The sequence below is a fragment of the Lynx canadensis genome, chromosome B3 (assembly GCF_007474595.2).
Source record: "Lynx canadensis isolate LIC74 chromosome B3, mLynCan4.pri.v2, whole genome shotgun sequence".
Taxonomy (NCBI): domain Eukaryota; kingdom Metazoa; phylum Chordata; class Mammalia; order Carnivora; family Felidae; genus Lynx; species Lynx canadensis.
The window spans coordinates 118,638,115-118,650,281 of NC_044308.2; positions in this window are offsets into that span (position 1 = coordinate 118,638,115).

Consider the following 12,167-nt stretch of genomic DNA (forward strand, 5'->3'; position numbering starts at 1 on the left):
CCATATAAGGTGAAACAAAGAGAATGCAGACATTAATGATGGAGTCTATTCAGATTTATGAATGAGAATCAGCCAATCAGTTGAGTATGAATTAGTATGGGCTCCAATGGTCACAGCAAGGTGAGAGGGACTGCTCTTTTCCCCTACTACAGTATAAATACTTCTGGTACATCTGATTGAGGAGTTAAGTTTCTTTCCTGGAAAATGAATTATTAATTACATTAAAATCTAAAGTATGAATAGAGTTACAGCTTCATAGAAATAAAGGCAGTGTCCTTCAGGGTAACCTGGACTGAATAGTTGTAAGATAGCCAGAGTTACAAGGATATTTATAAATTTGATTTGAAGGATGCTTCTTTTTCTCCAAAGCAAATGACAATGAATCAGATCAAAAAGTGGAGAAATTACCACATGAGCCAAAATGTGGTCTCATTTTTGTATAAGTCCATGCCATGCCTGTGGGTTCGAGCCCCACGTTGGGCTCTGTGCTGAAAGCTCAGAGCCTGCAGCCTGCTTCAGATTCTGTGTCTCCCTCTCTCTCTCTCTCTGCCCCTCCCCAGCTTGTGCTGTCTCACTGTCTCTAAAATAAATAAACATTAAAAAAAAAAAAAAAAGAAGTCCATGCCATCCCCTAGCAAGTCCACAAAGTGACAAGAAGTTCTATGTGTATGATGGGTTAGAAAGGAGACTCTCCACCAAGAAGCTTCTGTTCCTGAGCTGGAATGTGATTGATTCTCTGTGGCAACACAACTGAGAAAAGGTTATACTCTCAGAAGTTCTTTGGGTAATGAACAGTACTCCAGACCAAAAGACCCTTCTCTAGGAGAGCTTCTATGTGGAAAAAGTTTAGGCTCACAGAAGGAAATCTCCCCCAAAGAGAAATTTCTTTCTGACTCTTCAAAACTATTCTGACATGAAAAACCAACCAAACAAAAACCCCGCATGAACATTTTCCCTAGATGTGTAAGCCTCACATGAATTGAGAAGTGGCTCCAAAGGGAGGGTTCTTCCATTAGGACTCTTGCTTCAATAACATATGAAAGATATAGTCATAGCTATAAATTATAAGATATCATCTCAAATAGCTATACCTGTCCTGAATGAATAAGTTTGTATATTTTATGGGTATGCCTACAAGTAAAAAAACAAAATTTCATGATTTTCATGGGATAACTTGGTTACGCTTTTTCCATGTTTTCCCTTTCTTGGAACTCTTTTTTGCAACCACCCCCCCCAACCCCCGCAAAAAGGCAACCCAAAAATTCACTGGCACTTTAGGCTATGACTAATAAGTAACACTCTTATAAGGTAAAAGTGAAGCTAAAAATGTTCAAACTCCATAACTTTAATATGTTTGAGTTACTCTTGTCACTTTTTTAATTAAAAAAAAAAAAAAAGATACTGTTGAGGATGAGTGTATTCCTGGACAGAAATAAGGGATAAGTGAATTTATTACTATGTCTGTACAGAAGTTAAGAAGGTATAACCTCAATCAATTTTAGAATGTAATCTATCTAGTTCTACCAAAGAAACACTTGAAATTAAACTATTTTAAATCCATAATTTTGCATTTCAACATAATTTTCCACTCGAAAGCTAAATTCCTAGCCACTACACTAAGTGCCCGTTCTCCATGACAATAGTATTACATTTATTGTGGCAGATTACTCAAAGAACAAAATAACTGGTTTACAGTTAAGATGTGTTATAACTTTTTTTAAGTTTTATTTATTTAAGTAATCTCTACACCCCACGTGGGGCTTGAACTCATGACTCAGAGATCAAGAGTCACATGCTCCAAGATTTTTAGAGCTTCCAGGTTGAAGTCATCCACACTGGGAGAGTGGCACATACCCCAACTCTATGGAGACAGTAGCTCCTGTGTTCAGAACCCTCCCAGACCTTGCCCCATGTATCTTGTCATTTGGCCGCTCATCTATCTCATTTATCATATCCTGTAATAAACTGGTAAACATAAATAAGCGTTTCCCTGAGTCCTGTGAGCTGCTCTAGCAAATTAACTGAACCTGAAGAGAGGGTTGTGGGAACCTCCAAATCTGTGGGTAACCTGGGGCCCTACCACTTGGAATCGGCATGTAAAATAGGGTGGGAGCTGCCTTGTATGTGCCTTGGGCGACTGAGCCCTTAACCTGTGAGATCAGACACTGTCTCTAGGTAGATAGTGTCAGCATTGAATTAAATTCTGGGTATAGGATACCCAGCTTGTATCACAGAAAATTGCTGCGTGTGAGGAAAAAACGCCACTCCACACATTTAGCGACCAGAAGTGTCAGAAGTAAAGTGTTCTGTGTCAGTAGTAAAGGAGACACACAGGAAAGATAGACATCGGATGAGAACTATAGATCTTCCCTAATATACAGAATATACAGAATACACCACTAATGAATAAGTTCAAAAAGAATATCCATTAAATAAAAGAGAACATCCATATAACCAACATTCAATTCCAATAGCTGTTTTTTTTAAATTCTGAATATCTACTTTTCTTGAAAAAAAAAAAGTTCTTACAAACATTCAACAGAATAATGCTGGAAAATCACTGAAAGAAAACGATCCATAAATAAACATTCCCTACCTCAAAAAAGTCTAAGGATCACAAAGTCTGCAGGAACTTGTCTAATCAAATACTGTATTACTAATTTAATCAGTATAAAATGGAAAGGTGTTAAATATATAATAAAAAAAAAATCATTCTTGTGGAAGAGCAAACTTTAAAGTAGGCCACTAATTGAGAATTGTGGGGAAAAAATAGGGCGGGGAGCTAAACCAGAGTTCTAAGGATACATAAAGTGTCAAACCAGTGTAATTTCTTGGATTCTCATGGAAAACATTGTTTTACTTTTTCATTAAAGTTCAGCCGTATCCAATACTTTGTCTCTGTTTTCTCTATGTTTTTTATGTCCTTATGTTTTGGTCTTGTGGTGATATTACCACAGAATATTGAGTTTATTTCATTTCCTGACTAATAAAGAAAAATTAGATTATTCCATGCTTGGTGTAGACAGTAGATGATTTCTTCAGCCCTGCAATCTGCCACCCATCATTCCTAGGCAACACTTCTTTGATCAGCTCTTCTGAGTGTCGGGACAGACTGCTGGTTGATCTTACTGACAAGAATATTGTATCTTCCATACTTGTTGAGGAGTCGTCAAGAATTGATTACTAGGAATTTGACGAACTTCTTGCCTCACTCCCCATTTCAGCAACATTCATTTGTGCTCTATTTTGACACTCATTACTATTCTAGTATCAACAAAACTTCTGCTAGGAATTTCCTGTGGGTTTACCTTATCCCACTTGTGGAGGGAGGCAAAGCTTCACCTCTGCCTTCTTAGGGTTTCTACCTGAGCCTGAGAATTAAATTGACATAAGACAGGGGCGCCTGGGGTTGGTTAAGCGTCCAACTCTTGACTTCGGCTCAGGTCATGGTCTCAAGGTTTGTGGGATCGAGCGCCGCTTTGGACTCTGTACTGACATTGCAGAGCCTGCCTGGGACTCTGTCTCTCCCTCTCTCTCTGCCTCTCCCCTGCTTATGCCCTCTCTCTCTCTCTCTTTCTCTCTCTCTCTCTCTCTCTCTCTCTCAAAAATGAATTAAAAAAATAAAAAATTCAAATTGACATAAAACAGATTAACAAAAGAAAAACATACCAATTTGATTTTTACATGTACAAGGAACTCTCCACAAGAAACGGACAACCCAAATAAGTGGCAAAACCCAAGTACTTACATACTAGATTGAACAGAGTGGCAATTGTGAAAAAGTAGAGTATATGGGGAAACTAAAGGAAGAGAAGTTTTTTTTTTATTTGTTTGTTTTGGTTTTGGTTTTGGTTTTTAAGTCCAGCGCAAGGCTCAAACTCACAACCCTGAAATCAAGACCTGAACTGAGATCAAGAATCTGACATTTGAGGCGCCTGTGTGGCTCAGTTGGTTACGTGCCCAACTTCGGCTCAGGTCATGATCTCAAGGTTTGTGAGTTTGAGCCTCACATTGGGCTCGCTGCTGTCAGTGCACAGCCCACTTTGGATCCTCTGTCGCCTTCTCTCTCTGCCCAATCCCTCCTCAAAAAATGAATAAATATCTTCTAAAAAAAAATCAGAAAAAGAATCTGATGTTTAACTGACTGAGTCACCCAGGGGCCCCAGGAAAAGAAGTATTTTAATAAGATCTTGTGCAGATTTCTCTCAGCCTTGACTCCTTCTGGTATTGAGACTGATTTCTTTCCTCCTGGTATAGGGAGGGTGGTTCTCACCTGGGAGTTTCATCTTCTGTTTCAGGGGAAGAGGGGATGAGGGCCTTTCCGGCACCTGCTGTTTTTCAATTGCCTTTAGCTCAAAATGATCAGTATGCCTAAGGGACATATTGGGATATCGTCCCCTGAACCCCTTCTCCCGACTCATTTCCACTGTGTTTCTCTCCTCTCCACTTGATTTTGAGAATTGAAGAGAAACTAAGGGAGAATTTTTATCTCGCACTGTTATGTGCTTAATTTCTTCTTGTTTCCTGTTTTCTAATGTCAAATTCTCTGTTCAAATCTAAAAACACAAGAGTTTTCTAAAAGTCAACCTCCAAATTCCTTAATTAGTTCCTTTAATGGTCATAAATCCTATCAATCCCATTTTCTTTCTCTAAATTTAAAAAATTTCCCTTCTTACCCTAACTTCTAAAGGCCATCAATGCCATAATGGGTCTCCTCCAGTGCTTTCAAGGATATTGTCAAGTACTTACCCAGCAAACACTACCCCTCTCCCTTTTAGAAGAATTCCTGATTTGTATTCAGGCATCACCCATTCCCTGTAGCAATGGGCTTCGGGGAAAGCTAACTCCACTCTAGAGGCAAAGGCAATAATGGTGGTCCCTGTTTGGTTTAAGCCCATCTCAACATTCCATCCAGGGAAAGCATGTGATTTAGGGGTGCCTGCGTGGCTTAGTCATTTAAGCATCTGACTTCAGCTCAGCTCATGATCTCATGGTTCGTGAGTTCAAGCCCCACATCAGGCTCTCTACTGTCAGTGTGGAGCCAGCTTCCGATCCTCTGTCTCCCTCTCTCTGCCCCTCCCCCCGCGCACTTGCATGGGCTATGTCTCAAAAATAAACATTTTAAAAAAAGAAGAAAATATGTGATTTAGGTCACATACTTGGAGATCTGAATGTTCTCTCTCCCACTCAACATGAATGAAGAAGCCTGAAGCCCCAATCATTCTGGCAGCCGCCTTATCACATCAAGAATGGCAGAACAGACAGAAAGAAATCGTTCTTGGTGTCGTCACTGAGCTATTGATCAAACAAATATGAAACCAGACTTATTCTTGATTTCCATGCAATAAATTTCCCTATTTTGTTTTTTTTTTTTAAAAAAGACTTTTTAGAGCAGTTTTAAGTTCCCAGTAAAACTGAAAAGAAGGTACAGAGACTTCCTATATGCCCCCTGTCCTTATACATGCACAGCCCCCCTCCCCCCCAATACCAATACCTTCCACTAGAGCTCCACATTTGTTACAACTGATGAAATGACATTGACCCATTATTACTACCTGTCCTTAGATTACATTGTTTAACTCTTGGTATTGTACATTCTATGGGTTTGGACAAATGTATAATAACATGAATCCACCATAATAATATACAAAATAGTTTCAGTGCCCTAAAAATCCTCTGTGTTTCACCTGTTCACCACTCCCTCCCCTACAACCCCTGGCAACCACTGGTCTTTTTGCCATGTTTGCCCTTTCCAGAATGTCAAAGAGTTGGAATCATAATGTATGTAGCCTTTTCAGCTTGGCTTCTTTCATTTAGTTCCTCCATGTCTTTTCATAGCCTTTTCATAGTCTTTTCTTTTTATTGCTGAATAATATTTCATTGTCTGGAAGTACCAAAGTTTGTTTATCCATTTACCTACTGAAGGACACCCTGGTTTGCTTCACACTTTGGCAAATTATGAATCAAGCTGGTATATAAATATCTGTATGCAGGTTTTTGTGTGGATATAAGTTTTTATCTCTTTTGGGTAAATACTAAGGAGTACAGTTGCTAGATCATATGGTAAAGTATGTTTAATTTTGTAAGAAACTGCCAAATTGTCTTCCCAAGTGGTTATACCATTTTGCATTCCCAGGAGCAATGAATGAGAGTTCCCGTTATTCCACATCCTTGCTAGTGTTTTGTGTTGTCAGTGTTCTGGATTTTGGACATTCTAATAGATGCTGTAGGGGCCCTGGGCAGAACACCCCTAAATGTACCACAATGACAAATTGATTATTTCTAATTAAAACTATGTAAAAAAAAAACCAGCCTGTGCAAGGACACTCAGAACTCCCTCTGTCCCCCAGAAAGAAGGAAATAAATCTTTCCTGAGAAAGGCACCCTCCCTGTACCAGAAGGGAAAGAGACATCCTTATCACCAGAGATAGGGAATTTAGAGCTGAAAAGGCCGTATAAACCAACTATAGAGGCCACTTTTGGGCAGTAGACATGAGCAATGGAAACCCGAGTAAGGAAAAGGGTCCACAGTGACCACTGGGCCCATTAGGCGACCCACCTCAAAACACCCATAGACCCTAGTTGACCGATGGGCTACTTAATAATCAGGCACAGGTAGTAAAAATGGAAAATTCCATACATTCCCATACCTCCTCACTCCCCCACAAACTCAGCTGGCCGCCTCCCACTCCCCAAATGCCTCCTGGCAGACAGTCACTCCTTTGCTGTCCAGCCCTCTGCTCCCCTGCACTGTATTCCATAACTTCTATCTCTTCTGCCTTGGGTGAATTCATTCACCACCCACCCCAACTTTGCTATCTTTTACTAATTTACTACTTTAGCCCAAATTCTGTTCAGAATTCCTTACTAATTTAAGTTCCTAAACACAAGTCTTTTTTTGTACTGTTAATTCCTCACAAATGTACTGTATCTTTGTCTAAAATGTAGAAAGACTGCTTACCATAAAAATAATTTTTTAAAAACTGCCTGCCTTGGTCATTGCTTTGGGTCTGAATTTCACTATTGGGCTTCCATGTGCACATAATACAACTTTGTTTTTTCTCTCCTGTTAATCTGTCTCCTCAGGTCAATTTAATTCTTAGACCAGCTAGGAGACTTTGAAGGGTCGAGAGAAATCATTTTCCTCCCCTACAATGTATAATTCCCATAATTTCTTTTAAACCAGTTTGAATTTGTTTTTCTTACTTGCAGTCAAAAGAAGCTTAACTACTATAATGTCACTAACATGACTAAAAAATTCTTTTTTTTAAAAATGTTTATTTATATATTTTCGAGAGAGGGGGTGGGCAGATAGCAATCCCAAGCAGACTCCATGCTGTGGAAGCAGAGGCAGACATATGCAAATTCACAAGTCGTGAGATCCTAATCTGTGCCCAAACCAAGAGTCAGATGCTTAACCAACTGGGCCACCCAGGCACCCCTGTCTAAAGAATTCTTAAAAGACCAACTGAATGCTGGAAGGAATAAAAGTTTAACTGTTGGGGCACCAGGGTGGCTCAGTCTGTTAAACATCCGTTTTTGGCCCTGCCCTGCGCTCGCACGCTCTCTCTCAAAAATAAAATAAACATTAAAAGCAAACAAAAGAAGAATGACAAATCTCTGGGTATGCCTGTGATCTGCCTTCATTAACTCATTGAAGGGAAATAAACACATTAAAAATGTTTAACTGTTAAAAAATAAAGCCATACAAGTAGGAGATTAGGGAAAAATATAAGAGAGAAAATGTAATAATCATATATAGGGAAAGGTATTCCTTAGCATGACACAAAACCCAGAAACTGTTAAAAACAAAATCACAGGCCTAAAATGGTGTCATTTAGGCCAAGTCACCAAACCTGGGCTTAACCCCCAATTCCAACCTCTCCCATAAACAGTCTTAACTGGTCAGTCAAGAATTTTCTGTCGGCATCAATTACTGAGGAATCTGTCCTGAGGCCCTAGCCATTCCCCAAAGGAAGATGAGGTAATCTGCATAATAAGACCCCTTGATCCTCTCCCTAAGGAAGGGTGACCTTGCTAATAACGTCTTGCCCCACTCTCCCTCTAAAAATCTTCCCTTTTGTACAACTCTTCACAGCTCCCCTCCACTTACTAGATGGAATGCTGCCCAATTCATGAATTACGATTAATAAGGTCACTTAGATCTTCAAATTTACTTGGTTGAATGTTGTTTTTTAACACTAAAGGAAAAGACCAAGAGATTGAACATTATAAAATGTGAAGGTACGGCAAAAGAAAATTAAAAGATAAATTACAGAATAGGAGAAAATATAATACATAACACACAGGAAATATATAAAGGGCTTCTATGAACCAATAAGAAACTTGGCCAAAAGATATAAAAAGACTGCTCTCAGAAGGTAAAATACAAATTGATAATAAATATAGGAAATAATATTGGCTGAACTTGATGGACTAAATTCATCACTCTTCTTCTTCCAAATCCCTTCAAATGAAAGATAATACTTTTTTTTTTTTTTTGAGATTTTATTTTAAGTAACCTGTACACCCAATGTGGGGCTAGAGCTCATGACCCTGAGATCAGGAGTGGCACATTCCAACAACTGAGCAGCCAGGTGTCCCAAGGCACATTAAAAAAAAAAAAAGTTTTTTGTTTGTTTGTTTGTTTATTTATTTTGAGATTGAGAGAGAGACAGAGAGAGAGAGAGAGAGAGAGAGAGCACAAGCAGGGGAGGGACAGAGAGAAGGAAAGACAGAATTCCAAGCAGGCTCTGCACCATCAGTACCACCCAGGTACCCGGCCCCCACCCCAAGACATACTTAAAAAAAATAATAAATCCAGTGGTGCCTGGGTGGCTCAGTCGGTTAAGCATCCGACTTCGGCTCAGGTCATGATCTCACAGTCCATGAGTTCGAACCCTGCATCAGGCTCTGTGCTGACAGCTCAGAGCCTGCAGCCTGCTTCAGATTCTGTGTCTCCCTCTCTCTTTGCCCCTCCCCTGCTCATGCTCTGTCTCTCATAAATAAATAAAACATTAAAATAAATAAATAAATAAATAAATAAATAAATAAATAAATAAATTCATAGTGCCTGGGTGGTGCAGTCAGTTAAGCATCTGACTCTTGGTTTTGACTCAGGTCATGATCTCACAATTCATGGGAAGGATCTCCCTCTCTCTCTGCCCCTCCCTCACTCACGCTTGCTCTCTCTCTCAAAATAAATAAATAAATAAATAAATAAATAAATAAATAAAACTTAAAAAAAAAAAAAAAAAGAATAAATCCAACAGGTGCCTGGCTGGCCCAGTCCATACATCCATACAGCACATGACTCTTAACCTCAGGGGTGGTGAGTTCAAGCCCCACATTGGGTATGAAGCCTACTTAAAAAAAGAAGAAAGAATAAATCCATAACAATCTTAGAAAATAAAAAAAGAGTGATATTTAAAGGTGTAGAGAATATAAAGATTTCCTAGAATATAAAACACAGAAGAGGGGCGCCTGGGTGGCGCAGTCGGTTAAGCGTCCGACTTCAGCCAGGTCACGATCTCGCGGTCCGTGAGTTCGAGCCCCGCGTCAGGCTCTGGGCTGATGGCTCGGAGCCTGGAGCCTGTTTCTGATTCTGTGTCTCCCTCTCTCTCTGCCCCTCCCCCGTTCATGCTCTGTCTCTCTCTGTCCCAAAAATAAATAAACGTTGAAAAAAAAAATTTAAAACACAGAAGAAATGGGATAGACATGAATGAAAGAAACCATAGGCCAAATATGGGGAGACTATTCAAAAATGAACTGCTCCAAAAAAAAAAAAAAAAATCTTACTCAAAATGAACAAACACAAAGAACATGAAGACTCTCTGGACCAATTGCCCTGGGCATGGGCATGGTAACAGTTATTTAGGTTATGCTAGGTATGCCCTGGTAACTGAAATCTCAGTGGCTTAAAACAACAATGGTTTGTCACTATCCTCACAATTTGAAGCAAGTTGGGAACCAAACTTAAGTAGCTGTTATTCAAGCATTGATTTATGGATCCAGGCTTCTATGATGGAGCCCTGCCATTTGGAACATCTGGGTTGGCTTCCAAAATCGCCATGTGAAGGAAAGAGAAAAGGAGTCGTGTTTTAGGGACCAGCCTAGGGTGTATAATTTTTGCCCTCATCCCATTAGTACTTAGTTGATGGTGTTTTGGGGTGATGATGGGGTGGTCTGGAGCTGACAGCCAAGAAAGAATCTTTAAGACGTCTTTGGTGCAAAAACGTGATTTTATTAAAGCACGGGGTTAGGACCCTTGGGCAGAAAGAGCTGCACTGGGGTTGCGACAGGGTAACTGATTATATGCCTTCAGGTGGGGAGGGGGTCAGGGATAGAGAAAGTCTCTAAGATATTTTGGAGGCAAGGTTTCCAGGACCTTGAAGGTCCAGCTGCTATTAGGAAAACACCATTTATTACCGTTTAGTAAAACCTCAGTCATGAGACCCTTCAGATGTATATCAGGGAACCATAAGCTTGGAGTATGACTGCCAGCATATATCTTGGGGGAGTTGAGATAAAGGAAGTTTCCAAAGGAATTTTTATGTGTTAAGGTAGATTTACAGAATCCTGGGGGGTCAGGATAATGTTAAGCCAGATTCCCTATTGCCCCTAGCAAAGTGTCATCATCAAGGCAGCTGAACTTCTAGAGGAAGGTCACTCTGCCTGTTTCAAGGACTTGTCATTGGGCTGTAGTCAGTAAGGGAATTTAATTTTTCATTTGCCTTTGTCTCCCACATCACCATGGCAAGCACTTAAACCTCCTTACATCTTAATGAGAGTGATATTAGGGCTCCAGGAAATGGAGTCTATATAGATTTCTGGAGATTAGGCTATGGATAAGATTGCCCTTTTCTTGCAGTTTACTAAGTTATCCATAAACTGAAGGAAACTCCCGTCCTGCGTGACTGTGATCTCTATCAGTCAACCATGTTTTCTTTCCTTTCCCTTGTTCTTGAGTAGCCAGGAGTGTCTGAGGAATATCACACATATCCCATGTGTATGTGGGAAGGGCGGGTGGTGTTAGCCTGCACTTTGCCCTCAGCTTGCCTCACACTCCCTCATCATTAATCATTCAAACCCAACAGAACTACAGAGGAGGCTGGGAAATACTGTCATACTGTTTGTAACTGGGGGTTTACTCTCTCCATTGAGGAGTTGAGGAGAGAGGCCTGTTGAGGAAAAAGACTCCTGCAACTGCTGAGGGAACTTGCAATCTACCTATACCAATTAGTCTAATCCTTTGTTTATAAATATAAATGGATCATGAGGAAAACCAGCAGCACGAATCACAAGGACCACATTGAGCAAACAGAAACACTGACCCGAAAGTAAACACAGATGATCCAGTAAACCATATATAACTTAGAAAAAATTCTCAGCATCCTCAGATTTGGTATTTGAAGATATTTCACATGAAAATGAGAAAAAATTGCAATTTAAAAAAGGAATCAAAGAATTCATTGGAAATTACAAATATAGGGGTGCCTGGCTGGTTCAGCTGGTGAAGTGTACAACTCTTATCTAGGGGTTGTGAGTTTGAGCCATATGCTGGGTGTAGAGATTACTTAAAAATAAAATCTTAAGGGGCGCCTGAGTGGCTCAGTTGGTTAAGCATCTGACTTCAGCTCAGGTCATGATCCAACGGTTCGTGAGTTCGAGCCCCACATCGGGCTTTGTGCTGACAGCTCAGAGCCTGGAGCCTGCTTCAGATTCTGTGTCTACCTCTGTCTTGCCCTCCCCTGCTTGCACTTTGTGTCTTGCATTGTCTCAAAAATAAGTAAACATTAAAAAAAATTTTTTTAATCTTAAAAAAAAAGGAAATTACAAATATAATTGCTGAGATAAACAATTCAGAAGATAAGCTGAAAAACAAAATGGCTATGGCTAAATAGCCAAATTAGGAATTTGGAAGGAAGAGTTAAGAAAACCTCTCATAATTTTGCTGAAACAGTAAGAGGTGGGAAATGTACGAGAAAAAATTAAGGCATGGAAAATTCCAGTGTAGAGGCCACTTCTAGGCAACCAATTTTAGCAAAAGAAACCTGAGCAAGGTAGAAGGAGCCATGGTAATAACCCCTGGGCTGACTACAAATAGGCCCATTCGGCAACCCACCTCAAAATAACCAGAAGTCCTAGCTGACCAGTGGGTTACTTAC